This window comes from Ornithodoros turicata, chromosome 7 (assembly GCF_037126465.1).
Source record: "Ornithodoros turicata isolate Travis chromosome 7, ASM3712646v1, whole genome shotgun sequence".
Classification (NCBI taxonomy): domain Eukaryota; kingdom Metazoa; phylum Arthropoda; class Arachnida; order Ixodida; family Argasidae; genus Ornithodoros; species Ornithodoros turicata.
This window is the reverse complement of record NC_088207.1, coordinates 30,378,881-30,391,775: the sequence shown is the minus strand read 5'-3', so window position 1 is coordinate 30,391,775 and position 12,895 is coordinate 30,378,881. Positions and strand designations below refer to the sequence as shown.

At 45.2% G+C, this 12,895-nt stretch overlaps 1 protein-coding gene across 1 annotated transcript in view; it reads left to right on the top strand.

Moving 5' to 3' along the window:
* Window positions 1-12,895, top strand: part of LOC135400790 (uncharacterized) — a 94,389-nt gene that overhangs the window by 60,631 nt on the left and 20,863 nt on the right. The window lies entirely within an intron of this gene.

Sequence of the window (12,895 nt, the reverse complement as noted above, 5' to 3'; positions counted from 1 at the left end):
AAAGGGGAACGGCCAGTTAGCACGAAAGTATCCAACAGCCAGATGATCGTCGACAAGGCAATGCGAGAGCTGTGCGTTGTTGCCATTACTCGTTCATTAAAACTAATACGGATTGTATTTATATCGTGCCACTTGGTAAGCTTCATTGACAAAATCTCGTTGTATCCTAGTCTTACGCATTACTAGTTCCATTTATTTTGTGCATCGCGTTCCCTTTTGCACGCTAAATAACAACAATTTATTTAAATGATGAAGAGTGTGTGTGCGGGGGGGGGGGGGGTTCATCGCCCATTTTTCACGCTTTCTGCCGTGTACCCTCAAGAATACCCAAATTAAAAGGATTCTAAATAACGTGAATGGAGACATCATCGTCTTCTCTTTCTTTTATCCGTAGAATCGAGAAAGTCGAGTGGAGCGAGAAGAGAAGGAAAGTCAGAAAGAGGAAGCAGAAGGAGGGAGAGAGAAAGTAGGGAGAGGAAGGAAGGAAGAGGTGAAATCGAAAGTGTCGATCCAACAGTCGATCGAAAATTCAACAGTATCAATTAGGATGTGTACTATTATGCTTTTTTTTATGCTATCAATTCAATTTCATTACGTTACGCAAGAACTTGATTGGCTTCATTAAAAAATATCGCAGTCTGTACAAACAAGAAACAAAAAATTAGCGGCTTGGTAATGTAGCAGCCATAACGTCAGCGTTCACGAAAACCCTTGCGTGAAACCCAACATTTCATCCGATAGATGACAGATGTGTTGCACCCAATGTAAATGCACGATTTTGCGCAGCAATTATTCACACTAGCCTTTGAGTCCCATCATCTTGGACAGCGCGCGGCGACGTCGGCTTTCTCAGCTTCCAATTTCCTGTCTGGAAAAGTGCAAGTGGGATGGCCTGGAAGCTCGCACATGATCCGTTAGCGTTGCCTCACCTCTGCCTTAAGGCAGTTGCCAGTGCAGCCTCTGTCTGAATCTCGCCTCTGCCTTAAGGCAGTCATACAGTCTGTAATTACGACCAAAGACCTTGCCAGCAGGCTGTGTTCGAGAATGTACTCATTCCATAAAGACGAACACTGTGAGCAAATATTTTATAACGGCAGCCATAAGACATGTATCGAGGGCTACGAGAAGATGATCATCGTCGTTAATAATCAACCATAATTGTTCGCTTACGTTTGCCGGTAAAAGAGATCACCTTATTATTATCCGCGTCATCGACAGCAGAATAATTATCCAATGTCATTGAAATTAATTAGCTCCTTGCTGCGACATTTATCATTATCCTCGACCACGCGAACTAATGATGTGAGCGCCTTCCATACCCATGTTAGGTAGGTATTCGATATTAATACATTCTAATTACTTTTCACCAAAAAGGTATAGAAGCTGTAGTACGTGTAAACCGTAAAAGTGGGGTCTTCATGTGATGCATATGAGTGCATCATGCACTTCATGAGTGCATATACCAGCAGAGTTCTGCTGGTATATGACGGCGTTACGTATATTTGCCTGTGACTAAAGCAGTTCCCCAAAACTGGACCATTGCTTTTACTGTTAGTCAGTTTCACCCTACCCTCCTAAAAGAGACATTATAATAATAATTATTATTATTATTAACACACAGAAGGCCAACCATTGAGCGGAATGATACTTTCACCACTGCCGTGATTTGTGGAAAGCACTGGGCGTACGCCTTTTGTGGTAATTAACGTAACCGTACACATCTTATTATCCTGTCCTATAGTATCAGCAGCACCGACTGTATCTCCAAGCTTCTTTAGCTCGACTGGATGGCAGACCCTTCGATGTTGTTAAGGTTCTGGGTCCTTGGCCATCCGACCATCAATTCCACGCCATGCAGGCGTTTGTGCGATTTTGCGCAGACTCCAAGTTGATTGATTGATTGATTTGTAAAAGAAAATAATGAAGATGTTAGTCCCGAGCCACTCGGGACTGGCTACTCCAGGACGCGTTAGGACTCCAAGTTAGTGGACATAGTTTGACTGACAGTGTGTGTGAGTGACTGACTGAGTGACTCTGTCATTCATTGTTCTTATTATAGTTAGCCATTTTTATTTTTCTAAGTGATATGGAGTAGACGGCTCTCGTAATGAGTGCCTCTTTCTCCATTTCTTTCTTCTCTTTCAACTCAGTTCAACATAACAGTAGAAGTGTTTAAACTAGACGTGCGCCTCCCGTTTTCAAGAAATCAGGGGAGGGAACGATGTCATTGAAATGACGACTGGTTCTGAGCGTGTTGTGAGGTGAAGTTGCTTTTACAGTGTACCTTAGAAATGGTAGTGGTGGTGGTGCAGCACATCAAAGCGTAACGTATGACAGACATGAGACAAGCACCTTCTTCCAGGGGCGGATCCAGGGAAGATCCTCAGGGGGGCCCCCACTAAAAAAAAAAGAGAGAAGACGGGGGGGGGTCGCCATGTAAGACGGCGAGCTGCTGCGCTTTCATTTCACACCAGAACTTTATTTACGATCTACATGTTGCGAAGCTTAGCAAGCTGTAGAGGAACGCCACCGTGCGGCGTGTGCGGAAAACGGAGCGTGCGGCAGGAAAATCTGCCGGAATGGGGAGTAGAGGTATGTCCCGGGGGGGGGGGGGGCCCCCCCCCCTGGATCCGCTCCTGCCTTCTTCCAACTGAGTAAACTCGAAAAATATACAGCACGGCAAGAGACGCCACCTACCGGCAAGGTTACGCAGCCGGTCTCAGTCGTTTAAACACCGACCCGCACATCGGCATCCCTCAAACTCTCGCTCAGAGAAGTCAAGAGCCTCGGTGGATCAGTTGACAGCGTGGTACCGATCCCAAGGTTGCGGGTTCGAACCCTGCCGAGGACGCCAGCAACTGGGTGGCAGGGTACAAGTTGCTTTGACGGACGTCCTCCGCAAAGGACGCTAAATACTGCGTGCCGTGTGTTGAGATTTGGGCGCACGCAAGAGGAGGGGTCGGCAATATTAACCCACAGAGATCCACTGTGGCGTTCGTTGCGGCGTCCATCCATCCACTGTGGCGTCGCTCATGATCATAGTTGTCTCGCGACGTAAAGCCACGAATCACGTTTATAAGTCAACTGGAGGATTGCTGATACAAGATTAACTCTTACCGATATGGGCAGCCTCGATAAACTCTCATTTTTTGTCTATATGTTGACCAATAACAAAAATTTTCGAACTTGGCACTTGCATTTAATTACATGGGCACAAAAGGGCGCATGCTTGGTTTTCTTGAGGGGGAGAGCACATTTGTTAACGCGGTCTGGCTCGGTGGATCGTGTCTTGGAACACGGCCGAACGGTCGCGGGGCGGTATTCCTTGCAGTACATGCTCCTGGAAAGATTTTTCGTAATTAAGGCCGAAAGGTCGAGGGGCAGTATTGCTTGCAGTACTGTTCCTGGAAGGATTTTTCCTAATCTGGTGAGAGCACCTTTGTTAATGCGGTCTGCCTTGGTGGATCGTGTCTCGGAACACGGCCGAAAGGTCGCCGGGCAGTATTGCTTGCGGTGCTGCTCCTGGAAAGATTTTTTCTAATATTTTACAAGCGAATTGGCATGCTCTCGTAATCCGTCATTAGCGCACCTGCCTGGTTGTCCAATGCAATGCACAATACCACATGAAAGAGTGATCCAATGCAGCACATTCTCGCAGCATTCAGGGAATATCTTGGACACTCTTCTCTTGGACACTCTTGAACACTCTTCCGTAGTTTTCTTTACAAATTTAGGCGTTTGGACAACTTATTTTCACACGACAGGCATACGTACTTCTCCCATGCGTTCGACGCAAGTCACCTGATATGCCTTAACTCCATTTCTCATTGGAACAACGCGAGAGGCCTGGGGCCTCCCTCCATTTGTGCACTGATCGCCTGTAGACGTTGGCCGGAAACAAACAGATGCCACCCACAAGCGTGTTTATTTTCAAATGTGCTCGCCACAGACACCGAGTCTGCAACACGCCTCCTTAACAAGGATAAAAGATAATTAGCCGACTCGAACACAATACAGCTTTCCTCACCTCTACAAGGTCACTGATCGGGTGGGGCAATTGGATGGGTGATCTCCTTTCAGAAGACGAATTCATTTATCATTACCGCTAATCTAAATTTCTTTGCATCGGTTTGCGGGGAGGCCGTACAATTTTCGAGACTTGCTGATATGAGCGAGGGCGCCGCGTGCGACTTTGAATTCTGATGATAAGCGGCTCCTAGCATATTTAGTGCAATTATGTACTACTCCAGTGTAGTCTACACTGCATGTGAGTGATTAACGATAAGGCTGAATGTCGCTTTCGCCAGCAGTGAAGCTTTACCGGGTGTAGAGCAGTGGTAGCCATATATTGTATTATTGCACATTGTACATTGTATTATAATAGCATTAGCATAATGCATTTTGTATTAGTATTATGTAGTATAATACATACTTTCAAAACGTATTTGTATTAGTGTTATAATACGATAAAATATATATTACCCGTATTACTGTATTACTGGTTGAGACAGTAATACTTTTCCGCCTTCCCAGTGGGCACTGACCATTGCCCCTGTATAACCCAGCCATAGTATGCGCTGATGACAGCGGTCCATGCTCTGGAAAAATGGGCCCATGTCATTGCACCTTCGCACTGTACCGCTTCCCCCTCTGTCTTTTCGGAAATTAGCGCACTAGTTGACAGGGAGATGAGTATCTCGTCAGCATTTATCATTTGTGAACGTCTCAAACTTGCTATGGGTGACCTGCTCGTGTGAAGCCTCATTTTTGCTGTAACTTCCACCATAGAAAGTCGCACCATTATGAGTGGTAAATGTTTCGTGGTGGTACATGAGGAAACAGGGCACGACTTGCAAGGCCGACTGTCATATTCCTTTCCTGTCAAGCTTCCTGTTAGCGTTGCGAAGCAACTGTGCTTATGAACTGCGTACAGACATGGACAGATGTAGAGAAGACAGCAGGTAGGGAGGCAGGCAGGAGGGGCGAGGCGAGGTTAGTATGCGTCGCGGGCCACGTCAGGGGGAACTGTGTCGACATTCGTCTGAAATGTCTTCGGAAACCCACGGGACAACCTCAAACCCGGATTCACAGCCTCGTCAGCTACTAGTCTCGACGTGGAAGGCGATCATCCTAACTGTAACGCCTCGTGAGCTGGTTATGTCAAATATGCCACAAGCCGTTCTTTGCTTCGACCATACAGAAGAGCACTCGAAGATTGAATTTTTGAGAAAACGTTATTACTAATGCCAAATAACCAGTAATGTAATATTGTTTCATACTACACTGTAGTATGTACAACATATATTTCACAATTTACAGTGCCTGCAGTAACTATACAGGCACTGTAAATTGTGAAAGAAATGTTGTGTACACCCTGGGCTTTTCAAAAAGATAATGTATTAGCATTGTAATACGTGTTTTTTTTTTTAGTATTATGTATTACAATTACTGTACAAAAAGAATAGTATTATTGCCCACCCCTATTGTAGAGTGTGAGGTGCTTCTTTGTCGTAGAGGCGGTTTATACGCTAAACGCTCTTCAAAGCAGAATTCAGGACACACGCACCTGCAGTTAACCATCGTTCAGGGTAACATCATCGTCTCTCCTATTTTGTTAAAAATTAGAAGCACACGCCTTCATGCTGTACTTTGCAGGGTACAGTTTGTGACAAACTGTACCCTGCAAAGTACAGCATGTTGAAGGGATATTGAAGTACGAAAATTTCACGTCGCGGAATCAAAGATGCCGTTATCTTGAGAGCAATACAAAAGGAACGAGATTCATCCGTTGCGCCGTTTGCAATTCATGCGTGAACGAAACTGCAATTTACTAGACTTTCGCTCTTCTCTCCTTCTCAAGGGCGGCAATGCGAAGCGACCTCCCATTGGTCTCCTTAAACGGTTTGCCCAATCATCGCGGGAGTTCATTCGAGGGAACCAATGACAGACCGCTCCGCATTGTCGCGCTTCTTGACAAGGAGAGAAGAGCGAAAGCGTGTACTGCGTTTTTTCCTCTCTCTCTCTCTATCGGTCATAAATCATGAATGACGCAACCGATTAATCCCGTTCCTATTGTGGTGGTGTTAAGGTAACAGCATAACTTTCATTTTGCGAAAAGAAGTTTTGGCACTTTAGTGCTCCTTTAGCAAAGGACGTCTCATATGAACCTCTTTGGAATGGGGTAGGGTCCTGCACTCAACGTAGGGAAACATTCCACATCATCATCATCCATTCATCTATGTTGTTGTTGTTGTTGTTGTTGTAGCAAAGGACGATGACATCAGGTGAAGAATTGTACATTGGCAGCCATGATTTTATTTTGTGCAGAATTTTAATCGTATCGTGACTGTCATGTTCATGAGTACGTGACCAGCGCCACCTTCTCGAAACAGAGCTTCACCAAATCACGCTTTCGGGGCTGGCCATTGCGCAGGAGGCTCAGGATAACAGCGTTATCCCTTCCGATTTGAGGGGTAAGCGCCACCTTCTAGAAAGAGAAACTTCACCACGTCACACTTTCAGGGCCGACCACTGCGCAGATTGACAGCATTATCACTTCCGATTTGAGGGGTAAGTGGGCGCGTACACCTTTCTGTGACAATTACGGTAAATGCAAAGTGCCACAAACAGGCACGCGCCTTCACTTTCTACAAGTAAGGAGAAGCGACGATATCGTTCTGATTGACTAAGCTTTATTTCCAAGAACGTGCTTGTGAACCGCGATATTCCCTTGTTTCCACAGTTTTTACAAGCATTGAAACAATGGAAATATTGTTTCCAAAAACCGACGCTTTTAAACCTGCGAGAAATGTTTATGTTTTCCGGCCCATTTTCGGAGTACTCCCGAATGATGAGAAGACACGAACGATATTATTATGACTGCTCGTTGACCATCTGCGTGTGATGCAATCGAATTCCGTTTTTTAGAGTCCAGGACCTTGTCATTACTACTTATCTGATGCTAGTTATCGCAATTACATTAATTTGACTGCATAGCAACAACAACGACACCATATCATGCAACATCACTACATATTTCATGCAAATTTTTACCACGGTTGTGTGAGTTAAGGTCACTGAATTGCGAGCGGAAGGGTCTTGCATATTACCGAGGTGTCGCCAATCTTGAATTAACCGTCATTAAGAAAGTAGCCAGGATCGCGGTGGCCTTTCCTAGCAAGAAAAGGGGGACGACTTCGATTATGCTTATACATCTATTCCACACCGTTATCAGGCCATCAGCCATATTTAAAATGCGATTTAATTCATTCGTGTATTAATTCTTTTAATTAATCATTCACTTCCTCCGCTTTTTGTTCGTGGCCTTGATGGTTTTGGAATGTGTCGCGTAGTTGTCGCTCGCTTCGCAGCCTGCTAATGAGTTGGTGCGAAGGTGACAGAAGGGGATTATACGCTTCTTGGCAGCGCGTAATGAAAAACACGACACCAACACACAACCTTACTGTGCCACTGCCATCATTCGATTTACTGCGAGGGTCCTAAAAATACCAGCGGCATGGCAGAGCGGGTTATACGGCGTCCTGCTCGTTGGTGGTATAGCCAAGGTCGTGCTGAAGACTGGGAGATGGTGGGTTTGAATCCTACACTCTAAAAACAGAACTTCACCGCATAGCACGTATATGTAGGCACTACGTAGGTACGTAGTACGTATCATTGCGCCAACCATTGCCAAGAATGATAGGTTTATCGGTTCTGATTCGAAGAGAGAGGTGGGCGTACGCCTTTTTGTGGCAATTTGGATATATGAAAATTGCCACAAAAAGGCGTACGCCCCCGTCTCTCTTCGAATCAGAAGCGATAACCCTATCATTCTTAGCAATGGTTGGCGCACAGCGTGCTATGCGGTGAAGTTCTGTTTTTAGAGTGTACCACCGGCTGTGTTGCCTGAGGTTTTCCCCGGGTTTTCTGAAGACTTTCCAGACGAATGTCGGCACAGTTACCCCTGAAAAAGGCCCAGGACGCTTACTAACCCCTCCCCCACCCATTCTTGCTGTCCTCTCCCCATATGTTCATATACTGTGAGAAATGAACTTCACCGCATAGCACGCTCCTAGCCAGCCATCAGCTCGAATGATATCGTACGCCTTTTTTGTGGCAATTATGAACATCATAAGTGTCACAGAAAACGCGTACGCCTCCCGTTTTCAACAAATCAGGGCAGATAACGATGTCATTCGAGATGATGGTTGGCTAGCTAGGAGCGTGCTATGCGGTGAAGTTCATTTTTATTGGTGTAGCTGTACGCCGCTCATAACCACAGTTGCTTCGCCGCGTTAATTCGGAATAATAAAAAGCACACGCAATCTGTAAATATCTATTTAGAAAATAACGACAAATTTAGCACTCTAGGCTGTCACAACCGAAAATATAGCGGAAGAAATCCCAAAAATCTATCTCGCGCGAGCGTTAGATGTCTTCAGGGTCGCCACACTCTTAAAAATGAACTTCACCGCATAGCACGCTCCTAGCCAACCATAATCTCGAATGATATCGTTATCTGCCCTGATTTGTTGAAAACGGGAGGCGTACCCCTTTTCTGTGACACTTATGCTGTTCATAATTGTCACAGAAAAGGCGTACGCCTCCCGTTTTCAGCAAATCAGGGCAGATAACGATATCATTCGAGATTATGGTTGGCTAGGAGCGTGCTATGCGGTGAAGTTCAGTTTTAAGAGTGCAGATGGCCAAAACACGGTGAGGCTGGTGTAAACCATTTAAAAATAAAACGTTAAGAAATAGACATGTTAAAAATCCATCTTCCAAAATAAACGTTGGAAAATACATCAGGTGTATATCCACTGCATGAAAATAAACCCTTGAAAAACAAGCTTCGCAAAAGACAGCCTTCGAAATAAATCTTTCAAAATCCACCTTCTCCGATTGGTGCTACCTAAATCCGCGTGGGAAAATAGTACGGTCTTCACTCTTGGAATGAACTTGAACGCCATGACTGCTTTCTCAGAAAGTACTTCCGATTTATCGGAACAGCCTCGTTCCCAGTTCATCGCAAGAATATGCGCGTTATGCCAGCGCCTCCTTTATTACTCGAGTAATAAAGGAGGCGCTGGTTATGCCTGTATTCGTACGCGACGTCCTCTGCATTTTAAAACTAAATATTTCGATTTCCGCAGCTAGTATTCGAAGAAACATACTCAATTATGGTACAGATATGAATAAAAAACGTTAATATCGTGTGTTCCGTTGAACACACTGTCGACCAAGAGCTAAGGTACACTCTAAAAACAGAGCTTCACCGCATAGCACGCTCCTAGCCAACCATCATCACGAATGACAACGTTCCCTCCCTTTATTTGTTGAATATGGGAGGCGTTCGCCTATTTTATGACACTTTTGCTCCTCATAATTGTCACAAAAAAGGCGTACGCCTCCCGTTTTAAACAAATCAGGGGGCTTAATCGCTTCGTCGTCGTTACGGTCATTACAAGCTCACGAGTGGCGGGAAATTCAAAAAGGAGGGCGGGAAATTTAAAAAGGTGGGCACGTGATAAAACACGCGCACGGCGCTCTTCGCGCGATACGTGACGGCCGTGGTATACGTCACGCGCAATGTGTCACGTGCCCACCTTTTTGAATTTCCCGCCACTCGTTAGCTTGTAACGACCGTAACGACGATGAAGCGATTATGCCCCCAGGGCAGATAACGATATCATTGGAGGTGATTGTTGGCTAGGAGGGTGCTATGCGATGAAGTTCATTTTTAAGAGTGTACGACAAAGAACCACCCTGGTATGATTTATTTTGACAGGCGTATATTAGGGCCGTGGAGCTGAAATTTTAAGCGTGGACTTTTTAATATTTAAATTGTAAGCGTTTATTTCGGCATACAGTAGCATTACAGCAGCTCGCTAGAGCCAAGAAAGTCGGCAACAGTTCATGATGTTTGTTTTAGTAGATCCCTTCGCCCACGTTACAACGCTGAAACATACAGGGACCAGGATCTCTACGGAGCTTCCATTATCGTCTACAAAGGTGCTCTCTATACCTTTGCCTTCTCCGTATACTCTTTCACTGTTGAAGAGAGTGGAGTAAAAAGGTGAAGGCATGCTTGAAAAATCATCACCTCTCTTTTCTTTCTGTTTCACGGCATTCCTCACTCAGACCTTGGAAAGGTCTCCAAACATATAAAAAAAAACTTATTATTAAGGCGCCAGCCGAAACCGAAAGTAGCCAAAGTCGGCTACATAGTTAAATTTGGCAACCCTGGTTACCTTGTATATCTACTGCCCTCTTCTAATTGGACGCCGCGTGTTCTTGACGCCTTACAGTAATCAGCCAATCGGAATGCTTTGCATCGGTAAAATGAATTTAATGGCGGGAGAGGGAGTGTTCCCGTTTTTATCGTTTTCTTGTCGTTTACAGTCTGCGAATGAGACGTTTAGGGAACACACCGAACGAACTCGCTGGAAGCGGCGCCTGCATGGGTGGGGCCTGAAAATGGCGTAAGTGTTGCCGTACCGTGGTGCTCTCTGTGATTACCTGTAGCAAAAGAATAGACGGCCGCTCTCAGGCTTTATCTCTAAACTTGCTTATATGGTGGGTTGTGGCTTTCTGAACACCGTATTGGAAGACACGCACACATATATAGAGATTATCATAGGGCGACAAATTCAGCTGATTAATAATTCAGCAAATAAACTTCTCAGGATACTAAAATAGTCCGAACCAATTCAATCCGGACGAAACCGCAACGTCGTAAGCGGGCTGTGCTCGAGTTTGTACCGAAGTCGTGCCAAATTGGTACCTGAGTCTGTGCCGAGTACATGAGTGGTCGTTGAAGACCACATACGTCTTCTGATGTTCTCCTACCGCAAGTGTGACGTAGAAAGTAGGGTTTGTTACCTGAAACAGAAACGTTAAATACCCAAATTCTACAGGAAATGAAAATAGAAACGAAAAACAAAAATATTTTCGTTACCATTACCGGGAGCCGAAACAGAAACGAAAATCCGCTGAGGAGACGGTAACCGCTGCTGAAAGTCGTCTGGAAACGGAAATGAAAAATGGAATGTCTCAGGTACCGGGAACATAAAAGGAAACATTATTATTTTCGGCAAGCAATCTTGAAAATACAGTGCATGTGTTTCTGATGATTTCAATTAATTCACTAAACAAAAAGAAAAGTAGTAGTTGGTGTCCTTTAGTTACACAAGCTAACAACAGCAACAACAACGAGCGGTGTGCAAGAGCTTACACAAGAGCACTACGGAAGATTCTTTTTCAGCCTCTAATGCCACTTTTTTAAAAGCCAAGCCCCCTTTTTTCAAAAGAATAGCAAAGTCGATGTGTATTTGACTAGCCTTTCCTATCTTTCTCTTTTAATAAACATGCCCCCCCTTTTTTTTTAGAAAGTCTGGAATTTCTTCATCGGTGACAAAGGTCTGTGTCAGGGATTCTTGTGAATATTCCCATCGTGTGTCATTGACTGTGGCCTCCTCCTCCAGTATTATTTTAACTGCAAGATAGATGGGTTCCTTTGGTGACGTAATAGTGCTTCAGGGTTAATTGATATGACTAGAGTTTCTACGTCTTTGCTACTAGCACTGCGTTGTTAGGAATCTTGACAGTTGACACATTGCGCTAACAAAGATGACGTGTGCGTCCTTCGCGTCTCGAATGCAAGGTTGGCTATGCAAGTGCAAGGGACCTCAACAGAGGAAGCCAAAAGGCTTAGTATGTCTAACATACAATTGTATCTTTTCTTGTACGTTCACTTGCATCTAGCACCTAGTCAAATAACTCTGCTTGTCATTGCACATCAAGCATTGTGAATTCGGAATCGTATCCCTTAGTTCATCGCAGGCAAATTGCGGACCCCGCTGCAGGACTACGCTGTCCTTTTTTTTTTCTTTGTTTGCCTAAATAAACTACGATGTCGACATTTTGCATGCGCCATTTGCTGTTACCTTTTTACCCGAATACAACTCTAACCTCCAGACAAGAGGACAGTTCGAGACTGGCCCTGGATAAGCGTCCGATTCATAAGTGAATACGTGGATGAATGGGTACTGTTGTGGACATGCTTGTCCGCGCACAGAATTACGCGCGATAAATCGACCGGGAAGTAAGCACATCAGGATTCATTGATTCGGAATGGTACCGGGGACGGCTTTCCCAACCAAGGAGCACGTCCGCTTCTTTACATCACCTCGCTTGACCAGGAAACGACGAAACGAAATGGATCGAATTGACAGGATAATACGGCGTAGATCTTGTGTCGGCGTTCTTCGAGCTTACGTAAGGCCGTTTCCGTCGACGCGTTTTTCACGACAACCGTCCCGTGCGATCGGAAGCGGGCGCCATTTCAAGGTCCCTACGAGATAGCCAGAGACCTCGCCCACAGGCCTCGCCCATCGAGAAGCATTTCATATAAGATGGCCTTGCCACCAAACAATCACCTTCGAATTATAACGGTCTGCTGTCTTCTGCGGCAGAAGATGGAAATAGAGATATTCGCGGTGTCCAGCAAGGCCGAAGCTCTTGACTGCCTGCCAGATGCACGGCTCGGGGCTGGCCCAAGGAAAGCTGCTGCCGACGTCGAACACAAATCATTAGGATAGAATGCGCGTTGGAATATCTTCGGCTTTCCTTCCTCCTGTCCGCTTTGGAGGATGTGTACCGAGCCATGCTTTAAAAAAAAACATGCCTTACACATCTTGATGGAGTCGAAGGGTATCTTTGGTACAGCCAAGAGCCTGGCTTCGTCCAATGATGCAAAGAAAAATGAGCCTGAAGAGCTCTGAATAGCACAGTTCACGCTGCACTTACATTGACCGCGTCTTAGCGTTTTCAGTAATGCAGGAGCAAGGTTGGATACTTGGCTCCGGATGTCGCAACGGAGAGAACACTGAAAGCT